The 11164-nt window shown below is 45.2% G+C and overlaps 1 long non-coding RNA gene across 1 annotated transcript in view; it reads right to left on the bottom strand.

Moving 5' to 3' along the window:
* LOC116661783 overlaps positions 1-7325 on the bottom strand; it is an 82873-nt gene extending 75548 nt beyond the window's left edge. Inside the window, exons 1-2 of the long non-coding RNA XR_004317747.1 lie at positions 6459-7325; positions 5028-5223 (exon numbers count right to left, since the gene is read on the bottom strand). This is a non-coding gene — a long non-coding RNA (uncharacterized LOC116661783). The remainder of the gene's footprint in view (positions 1-5027; positions 5224-6458) is intronic.
* Between the last annotated feature and the right edge of the window lie 3839 nt (positions 7326-11164).

Here is an 11164-nt window from a genome sequence, read left to right on the forward strand (position 1 = left end):
TGTGTTTGCACGTTTGTGCTCCTTGGTGGAAAAGGCTGCCAGTATCAAGTGTGCACTGGTGTGGAGCTGGATGTGTAACCGGCGAACTGTTTTCGCAGAGATAAGTGAGTTAAGCTTTGTCTGTAGGGAAGCACCCGGCACACGACGCAGGGTGTCTAGGCCAACCCTTGCTAAAATGCTTCCTAGACCCTGCTTCAAGCTCAAGAGAGGGCACGATGCTGTTCCTATATGAGAAAGGAAAATATTTTTCTGATCCCCTCAGAGTCACAGAGCACAAAACCCGAAGCCAGGCAAGTTTTCCAAGAAATGGCAGAGGACCAGATAATCCCAGAATGGTAATTGCTCACTTGTCCTACCCTCAGTGTTGATTCCACAAACCTGCTTGCCTAGGATTTTACCCTGGGATTATCCAGGGTATGTTTCTGAACCACTTAACTCCCTTTTAGAAATTCATGTCTTATTGATCCAGAGGACTGGCTTCTCACGGATCTCTGGGCTCAAGGAGAGTTATAAATTTGAAGGAGATTTTGACCATTTGTGTACTCATTAACAGGCCAGGTGCTCTGGAAAAATAAAACTGAATCATTTAAGAAATATTTGACACCCACTGTGTGCCAGGCATTGTGCTAAGTGCTGGGAACTTCGCTGTTAACAAAACAAAAATCTGTGCCTTGCTCCAGTGGAACCTGAGTTACATGCAGCGTTGAGTAAGAGAATACACAAAAGAAACAAATATCTAATGAGTCAGGTGGTGGTGAGAGCTATTAAGAAAAATAAAGCAGGATAAAGCGATGGAGACTTCCAGAGTTGGGAGGGGTAAGTATGTGAGTTAGATGAGGTGCTCAGGGAAGCCTGCCTGGATGTGGTGATGTTTGACCAGAGATTTTAACGGAGAGAGGAGCCACGTAGAAACAGGGGGAAGAGTGCTGCTAGTAGAGGGAACAGTGACTGCAAAGTCCCCAGGGCCGATCAGAGTTGTACCCACAGGATTTTAACTTACGAAGGGGACTGAGTGATGATGTGGAAATGCCAACGTGGTGAGAGAAGAATTTATTGCTTACAGTTCCTGGGAGGATAGTGCGTGTCTGGCCACACAAGGCCACAGGGGAAGAACCAGGTTTGGTCACGCAGCAGAAGTGGGGTGAGGGGAAAGTCAAGGTCAGAGCTTCGATCGGAGCTTCCCCAGGAAAGGCGAGGCAGGGCAGAAGAAACAGTGGGGGTGTGGCTACTTGGAATATGTCACTGGGCTTTGGCTCTAGAGGTGGTCCCTAGCTGTTTGGTTACTGGCCTGGGGTGATTTAGGGCAGGGGAAGCACTGGCTTGGTGTGTGACAGCTGGACAAGGGGGTGGTTCAGAGTGTGGGCTCCAGATCACAGCACAGTGGAAACAACTCTGGGCATTAGTTTGGCACTGTGAGAGCTGGATGCCAGACAGACGAAGAGTGTGAGAAAACATAGTTGGAACCTGCCCACGTAGGGTCTTGCAGATCATGTTAAAATTCCTACAGTGGGAAAGCTGGATGCATCCGGGAGCATCAGGAGTCCTTCCACTGACCACAGAGATGAGCGTGACAGCAAGGATGGTGAGTGCCAAGCGCTCGTACTCAGCTTTTAAGGTTCCTAGGCCTCCTGATTTCTTTCACTTTCTATCCCCATGCTCATTTGTGCAGCTGGTTTGCAGGTCCGATCTGACAATGCCTGGTATTATTTAGCATGTTTTGATTTTCCTTCCAGTCCTATTTTTGTTTCTGTTCCAAGAAAAATATCCTCAGAATTTGCACCCAGGGACTTTCTAGAACAAGACGGATGATGTCAAAGATGTCAGGGAGAGCCTGTTCGTTTTGATTTGTCATTAAGCTTTCATTTCATGGAAGAGTTTTGTGAGATTCACACTCACATACCAGGACAACTTAAGGTTCATTCTGTGAACTTACAGATGTTTTTTAAAAAATTAAGCAGGTCTCTCTCAGTCTGGCTGTCTGACCAGCTCTGTCTTGTGTTCACTTTCTTCATTTGTTTTCACCGCAACTAAAAACCACAGCAATTATTCAAGTGCAAAGAACTAAAACGGCACGAACTCCTGTTTGAATCCTGGAAAATGAACATTTTGCTTCCCACTTGCTGCGTTCTAGCTTATTTAATCTGCTGAGAGCACGAAGGCAAAATGAACAATGCCTTCCTTCCTAGAGCTGCATCAGTTCAGTTGACAGAGAAACAAAACTGCTCAGAATCTCATTCACTTGGCAAGTATTTACTGGGTGTTCACTGTGTGGCTGGTACACACAGAGGACATAGCGCTGAATGGTTCCTGCCCTCACGGAACTTAAGTCTAGTGATGCAGACAGACATTTAAACAAGAAAAACACCTAACTACATATACAATTATAAATTGTGGTATATGCCAGAAAGGAAAAGGGAAGAGATGGGAATGTAATTTAGACATGGAGGAAGTATCGAAGTGGAGAAGCTGAAGAAATGCTGTTATTTAATCTGGGACTGAAAAGATCGATAGGAACTTCCAGGCATCTATCACTGCATGATAAACCTCAGTGGCACAGAGTAGCATCTTATCATGCTCAACGTTCTGTAGGTCAGGATTTCAGACAAGGCACGGTGATCATGGCTTATTTCTGCTCCACAGTGTTTAGGGTCTGAGCCAGGAAAACATGAGTGTCTGGGAGTAACTGAAACAGCTGGGGGCTGGAATCACCTCTGGGCCTCTGCACGCCCGTGGCTGGGGCTGTACTGGGCTGAACAGCGGCTCCAAAGAGATACGTCAAGTCTTAAACTCCAGGACTTGTGAACATGACCTTATTTGGAATAAAGGATTTTTGCAGATGTGATCATAGTCAGCGATCTTAAAATGAGATCATCCTGGATTTAGGGTGGGCCCGAAAGCAAATAACTGGTGTCCTTATAAAAGAAAGGAGAGGGAGAGTCGAGAGGAGGAGAAACGTGGGGGAAAGTGATGTGAAGATGGAGGCAGAGACTGGGGTGATGTGTCTACCAGCCAGGGAATGTCGGGGATTGCCCCTACCATCAGACACTAGAGGGAGGAATGGCAGAGAGACCCGGACGGAGCCAACACCTGCTGACACTGTGATTTCAGACTTCTGGCACATTTCAGAACTGCAAGGGAATGAATTTCTGTTGTTTTAAGCCACCAAGTCAGTGGTAATTCATCACGGCAGCCACACGAAACTACCACCGTGCCTAGGCTGGGATGACACAAAGGATGAGGCAGCTGCACATGGCTGCTTTACGTGGCCTCGGCTTCTCACAGCGTGGGGCCAGGTTCTGCGATGGGGCTTCTGGGTGGCAAGTGTCCCAGGAGCATGGCCTTTGAGAGGCCAGGGCAGAAGCCGCAAGGCTTCTTCCATAGCCTCAAAAGTCACATTAAAATCACTTCCATCATACAGGTACAAGGCCGATCCGATTCAAGAAGAGGGGATGTACACCCCATCTCTCAGTCAGAGGTGTGCCAAAGAACCCGTGACCCTGTCCTTAAACCACCCCAAGGAATTAGCCATGTGTGCCAGGGAGCAGTGTGGCCAAGCTTTGTCCATCCATCCTGACAGCAGTGGCTAGTCACATGTAGCTATTTAAATGTAAACTGATTTCAAATCAAGTGAAATTAATAATTCAGTTTCTCAGACATACTGGCCACATTTCAAGCACTCAATAGCGACATGCGGCTAGTGGCTACCATACTGGGCAGCAAAGACACAGGACATTTCTATCCCTGCAGGAAGCTCTGTTGGACAACCCCGCCCCAGACTGAGGGAACAGCAGGGGCCCCTGTAAGGGTGGGTTCTGCCCCTGCTCCTTGCTCCTGTGTGCCCAGTGCCTACTCAGGTCCTCACAAGGTATCTGTGGAATGAAAAAAAACGCAGGCATAAGGCTGCAGCACACCCACGACACGCGGGAGAAGAGGGCTGAGGTGAGACTGGACAAGTGAGACAGGGGTCAGATCACGCAGGGCCTTCCTGACTGTTTAAAGGAGTTTATATGTTATTCCAAGTGAAATAAACTTACCTAATACATTGTTTTGGATTTTGAATATTTATGAGAGGCCGAAAAAGAAACAGATTTATCGTGGTTAATTGGTACACATGTTAGTAAAAGGTTCTTATAAGAGACAGAAATCCAAAAATCACGAAGTCTTAACCAAATTAGAAATCTATTTCTCTCTCAGTTTACATAAATGTCAGCTGCTAGGGTGACTCTGCAGTCATCAGAAACCCAGGTCCTCGGTCGAGGCTTCCTTCTTAGGTTTAAGATGTCTACTTTGGTCCCACTATTACACCTGCTTTCCAGCCAGTAGAAAAGAGAAAAGGGGAAATGGAGAGCTGCTGCCCCTCATTTCCAGGGTGATCTCACCATCAGATTCATAACTTAATTACCTCTGCAAAAGCCCTTTCTCCAAATGAGGTCATATTCATAGTTGCGGTGGTGAGGGCTTGGATGTCTGCTCAGTGTCAGGACACCACATCCCACTGGCCAGTACTTGGTCATATGACTACACCTGCCTTGCCAGGGAGGCTGGGAAATGTAATCTTTATTCTGGGGAGCATGTGCTCAGCTAAAAAGGAGAGTTCGATTACTATGGAAGAAGCGGAGATAAAATGTGATGGGCAGTAACTCTCAGTCTCAGGTAAGCACTGTTGTATGTACAGATGCATTTCCTACTAGACCATGAGCTCCTGGAAACGAGAGAGCCAGTCTTATTCATCCTCAGTCCCCAGCACCGAGCATTGTATGCTATTGCCGTTTGCTTGCTTTTCAGGTTATTTTCTAATTCCAGCAGCTTTTTCAGAAAGATTTATTTCCTAGAAGCCACATCTTTTCCCCTCTCCTTTCTGGAAGTGTGAAGGGACATTTCCTCAGTCTGCACCCTGAGAATCTGATGGGGCTTCAGGAAATAAACAGAGCAGAGGTTCCCTAGAAACACCTCCACCCCCACCCCCACCCTTGGAATTTTAATTCTCAAGCTTGTCCTCCCTGAACCTCCAGCAATTCGTCACTTACGGCTGAAGTCATCCCACTGGCTCCAATGGTGGACGCGTGCCCCTTGGTAAGCTCTCGTTCTCTGTATCTTCTCTCTAGTTTTCAGGGTGATGGTAGCCTTGTCTCCTCAGTTCTCGGAGTGATCTAAGAAGAGCTGTTGATTTTCTGTTTGTTCAGCTTTTTTCTCATTGAGATGAGGATTTAGGAAGTGGACGGACTGGTAGGGAGGAAATAAAAGAGAGAGAAAAGGTAAGGGACAGTGAGGAGAGGCAGGAAGCACAAGGAATGAAGACGCTTACAAGCCAGGAGCCCCTCCTTCCTGCGCCCACCCCTACTTCTTCCACTTGGCCAGTGATTCATTCAACTGGCCACCCAACTCCTGCTCCTGCTTCAGCCTCCAAAGTGGGGGTTTTCAACTCTGATTGTTCATTAGAATCTGCTGGGGAGCTTTTTATAACTCCCTGCACCTAGGTCTCCCTTAATGAGAAGCATCTTAGAAGGTTCTAAAGTGCAACAGCTGTTGAGAATCAGTGCTCTAGATTCTTGCTGCTCAAAGGGTGGCCCACGGACCAGCAGCACTGGCACCACCTGTTAGCTTGTTAGAAAGGCAGCATCTTGGCCCCACCCTAGACCATAAGATTTTGCATTTTAACAAGATCCACATGTGATTCGTATGCTTATTAAAGTCGGAGAAGCACCGGTGGGACGTTCCCCCCAATACCCCCCTTCTGGTGTCCTTGTGAGGCAGACAGCTCCCTGGGAAGTGCTATGTGAGCCGGGCATCCTGTTGACCACATCATGGCAGCGGAGCAGTCCAAAGTGGCCAGCATAGAGGGTGTGCCTTGTGCCCAACGGTAATGCACTGGGAACGGAGAGACTTAGATCGCCCAGCAGGGGGAGGAGCTTGGGTCCTTTAATCTGAAACACCCATACTGGATTCGTTAGCTTCAGGGTCCACCATTAGTCAAATCACTATAATTGAATATGTTATAATTGAAGATTTGGGGTTAGCTTGGAGGCGGGGGTTGGAAGCAGGCAAAAGAGACTTGAGCAGAAAAGCAGATAAAACACGAGACCAAAAGGAATAACTCCTGGGGGTAAGGAAGTGAGGGCAAGAAGACTGGAGGTCATCAGTTCGGGGTGGGGGGGGCACGAAAATGAAGCTGGTGGGCTCCAACAGGAATGCCTGGGCGAGGACGATTAGGGAGAGGGGAGATGCAATGGATGGTCCCAGATCCCCGACCCCCCCGAGTCACATGGATGCGGTCCTTCAACCCTGGCTTACTGTTTACCTCCACAAGCTCTGGGTCCCTTCTTCCCTACAAGATCTCAGTATTTTGTGGAATAAAATAACAGCAGCCATGCGTCTAGCACTTGACTGGTCACCAGGGCTGGAGCATAAAGCACCGGGCGGGTGCGGCAGCTGAGAGCTTGGACTTCGGAGCCACACACCTGAATTCCAACCACAGCTCTGCCACTTATTAGCTGGTGATGGGGGCAAGTCAGCCGACCTCCATGGAGTCCCTCCTCACCTACAAAACAAGAATGATACTGGCAACCACTTCATGAGGATAAAAGCAGAAAGGATGTGAAGCAGAGAGCACCATGCCTGGCACAGTGAGATATGTACACATATGCATGTGCACGTGTATATATGGTACATTATTTAATAGGTGTGTATACTAATAACAGACACAAGGAGCTGGGACCTGATTCTTCGGACTTTTTCTGTTTGAGGATTGCTCACCATTCCATGGCACCTCTCTAGGCTCCTACAAGAGTGCCAACTGACAGTGAGAACACTTCAAAAACTTATTTTAACCAAATCAATGTGCAGACCTTGTTTGGATCCTGCTTGAAACAAATGGCGGATACAAAAACATATTTGATACAATTGGGAAAATGTGAAAATTAACTCAGTGTTAGGTATGAAGGAATTAATTGTTAATTGTGCTGAGTGTGATAATGGCTCATGGTTTTATCAAAAAAAAAAAAAGAATCCTTAGCTATTAGAGTAGATTCATATTGAAGCATTAGCCATCTAATATTGCCAATATTTGGCCACTTTTGACCTATAAAAACAGCATTCCATTTGGCTTAAATATGAACAAAACAATCTTTTATCTGGCACCTGACTTCTCACCAGGACCAGCACATAAAGCACAGGTAGGGTGCAGGGGCTAAGTAAAATAATATAAAGTCTGGGATTTTCTTTGAAAATATTTCTAAGGAAAAAAAGGGTGGAGGGATAAACAGATGAAACAAAACTGTCAAAATGTTAATAGTTGTGAGTCTGGGCGATGGAAGGTGGGAATTCATGATGCCATTCCCTCTACTTTTGTGTTTGAAACTTTCCATAATAAAATTTTTTTAAAGTTTTGTTTGGTGGTTTTCAACTGTATATTAGTATTTATGACTACTGTGGATTCAATCTTGGAGAGCTTTAACTGGACTGTGTAACTGGTGAGAGGGCAGGGCTGGTCTCAGCAAAGATTGGATTCACTGCCTTGAATACCTTGAGGACCCTCTTTGTCCTTCCCGACTTCTTCTCTGTTCCTTTTGGCACATTCACTTCATTGGCTGGTACAAACCTGTCCAGGTGCAGGGCAACTGGGACCATATCCTTGGGTTTTGTGATCAGAGAGGAACAAGAGGTTGTTGTGCCCGGGCAGGAATCTGGAAAGTTCCAGGAACCCTGACTGGCCTATCTTAGGTCATGTGCCCCCTGCTTAGGCCAATCACTGTGGCTGTGAGGGCCCATAATGACCACCTCTGTTACCAGGAGGGCTGCTTTCTGAAGACTCGGTGGGGAGCGGGGGTAGGGCTGGGCAGACAGAAACAATAGCTACCCTTATAAGGTTTCTGGTTATTTGCACACACTGTTAGATTGCAATCACTCTTTGACCACAGATGGTGTCTTCTTCCTTCCCAGTGTCTCCCCACCACCACCCACTTCTCCCGTTTTTATTTAAAGTTTATGGAGCTGCAAGGGTTGCTGAAAACAAACAGCAGTTTCCATCTCCTCCCCCATTTCCTTTGCTCAGAAGAAACTGGTTTCAACCCTCTGAACCGGTCCTTTTGGCTTCACTGGCCCGTGTTTGAATGACGGCCTTACGCTGCTATGCCTGCTGTTTCAGTTCTAGGCATCGTCTGTGGAGTCCCATCACGGAAGGGGACTGTGATGCTGTCACACACACCCACCCTCCCCACCCTTTCTGTCTCCCCAAGTTCCCAGTAAGTTTTATCAGCACCCTGCTGATTAGGTCAACAGTTAACATTTACCTGGTTAAATATAACATGGTTAACATTATGGTTATGACTATGTAAACAGCATCTCCGGTTGAGCCACAGCTGTACAACTCTTTGTTCTCCTTTGAGTTCAGTTTTTTTCCCATAGACATCCATTCAGTCCCTAATTCTCCAATGGTCTAATTTGCCTCTAAATCATGCATTCAGATTTATGAGGTATTCCACACACTGATCATCTTAAAAAAATATCTAAAGCTCTCTGGCCTGCCTGACCGACTCCAGTCTGAGCCGGCCATGGCCCTGTTGGCACCCAGCTGGCATCCTGGGATGGCCCTTCACCAGCACCCTGGGGATCCCTTTCACTCTTTCCATGTTGGATTCCCTTTTCCTGTACAAGTGGTCTTCTCACCAACAGTTCACGAAACTACCTGTAAAACTGGATTAATAATGACCCTGATAATCAGTGACCATTAGGACTACATTAAATAATGGGTGAAAAAACTACGAAGAAACTTCCCTGTTCCATGTTGCTATTTAAAACAAAATAATTAAAAGTACTCTAAAAAATGGAAACACATTTCCCTTAGGCAGATACATTTTGCTGAGTTTCCAAATTTTTTTGAGTATCCACCCATGGTTGAAGTAAAAACCTGAAAGCATTTATGAGATGACACATAACTCTGTATCTATTTCATACTGACATTCCTGTAATGGCTCGGGAAAGTAGAGAGGTAGAATGGCAAGGCTCTCTGTTTCGATCTGTTTGTCGTATTAAAATGTTCATGCCAAATTCCATCTGGGTAGAGTCCGCCTCCTCAGCATGTATCTTTAACAGGATTAACACATAGGTCTGAACTTGAGACTTTACCACTTCAGGTTAAATTCATCTGTTTTTATACGTTTTATAAAATAGCCCCAAATAAGGCAGCAATATGGTTGAAAATAACTTTAGGAGGACCTATAGTTAGGGAAAGGCATCAACTTCAGTCATTATTCAGAAAATACAGGTAACTAGCTCTTCAAAAATGCAAAGAAATCATGTAAGGCGAAGCACATACAACATTTCTGGACTTCTGAGCCCAGTGTTTTAGGATCTGAAGGTATGTATGTTTATTGCAATGTTTGGCCTAATGTTTACAACGTGGAAGAAATAATTTTCAGGAAATATACCCTAACAGTGGTTTCTCAAAGTGTGCCCAGAACAGCATCAGCCTCATCTGGGAATTTGTTCAAGTGGCAAATTCTCCTCTCCCTCACCCCCTACCCCACCCAACCCCACCTAAAAAGAGGGGGAGGGGGAAGAAGAGCAATCTGTGTTTTAACAAGCCCTCTAGAGCAAAGTTTGAAAAATGCCGTTCTAGAAAAGTTGTGTAAGTTAGGGTTCATGTTCAGCGGTTAGTAACAGAGAACTGAGATAATAGTAGCTTAAAGCACATGTTAGTTTTTTTTCCTCCCATAAAAGAAAACTGGAGGTAGGCAGTTTGGGATGGTTCAAGTGTCATATTTTTGGTCTATGCTTGCCTTATAACTTGCATCCTCATGGTTTTAAAATGGCCGCTGAAATTCCAGCTGTTACAAACACAGTCCAGGCAATGAGAAAATGTAAGGGAGGCAGGGGAAGCTAAGATGGGTAAGCCACATTTTATGTGCATTCTCAGATGCCCCATGCAATAACTTCTGCTTTTTCTCATTTGCCACCTCTAGTTGAAAGTGATGACATTTTAAAGATCAAAACAGAGTAACTATGGTTCAGGCATCCACAGTGGAGCTGGTGGCCACCATGGATGTTGTCTGAGACGATCTCCTACATCACTGAGAACTTGAATTTTCTCTGAACTGCATCAAACTCAAGGACACCACCTGCCATTTTAAAAGCATTATCTGCTAGGAGCTCCTAGCTGCAACCTTGTCATTTCAAAGTCCTTTACAATTATGTAATCATGTCAGACCCCAACAAACCCTTGCTTAACAAGCATTCTTCCTTCTTGCCAGCTCCAATCCTAATTCATGAAAGCAATTTATGTAAACTTGTGGTTTTCTTGCCCTGATAAGCCTCCCTCATTTTGTAGTCTGGCGGAACATAAGTCAAGTGCTTCTTGAATCTGTGTCTCCCCGACTACAGTCCTAACGAGTCTTCAGTAAATGCCTCCTTATTTCACTCAGGTATCCATTTCTGAAATTTTGGTTAACAAAAGGAAGGCTAGGAATTAACAGCTGGTCCTACTGTCGCTCAGAATAAAACCACAGAAACCAGGGAGAATGGATATTGGAAGGAACCAGCAGCTTTTAGATCCTTCCTGGAATGGAATCGGTCATCAAAATTTAACCTTTGAGAATACTTTTCTCAAAGAGCTCACCACTCACCATACGTTAAACACCTCTGATCTGTTAGAGGAACGGCTACATCCTTGCTTTAGGCAAAGGTCTTTGCTTACCTTTGAGAATCAAAATGGCCATTTATCAGAATAAATAAATACAACTTATTTCACATTGGTTGAGGCTGCGGTTGATATACACAACCCAGGGTCCTATACAACTCCTTGAGAGGGTGATTCACAGCATATATGACAAGCAGTAAGTTAAAAAAAAAATCCATCCTCTTCAGGATTGTCATTCCTTAGAAATACATCAGAAGGAAGTGACTGAAGGAAAAGAGAAGCTTTTCTGTATAAAGCACCTTTATGACAGAAAGAAGTAGTTTACAATCCAAATGTCCTACAATAAAGGAAGGGCTGAGTGAATGATGGTGTGGCCATTTGATACCATAAAGATCATGTAGCAACATGGGAGAGTGACTGGAAATACACTGGCAGTGGGAAGAGACAAAAAAAGGTATATGGATAAGATTAAAAGAGCATTCAGAGAACTATATGGCTTGGTCAGGATGTTAGAAATATAAATCCAAATGG

Source organism: Camelus ferus, chromosome 3 (assembly GCF_009834535.1).
Source record: "Camelus ferus isolate YT-003-E chromosome 3, BCGSAC_Cfer_1.0, whole genome shotgun sequence".
Lineage (NCBI taxonomy): Eukaryota > Metazoa > Chordata > Mammalia > Artiodactyla > Camelidae > Camelus > Camelus ferus.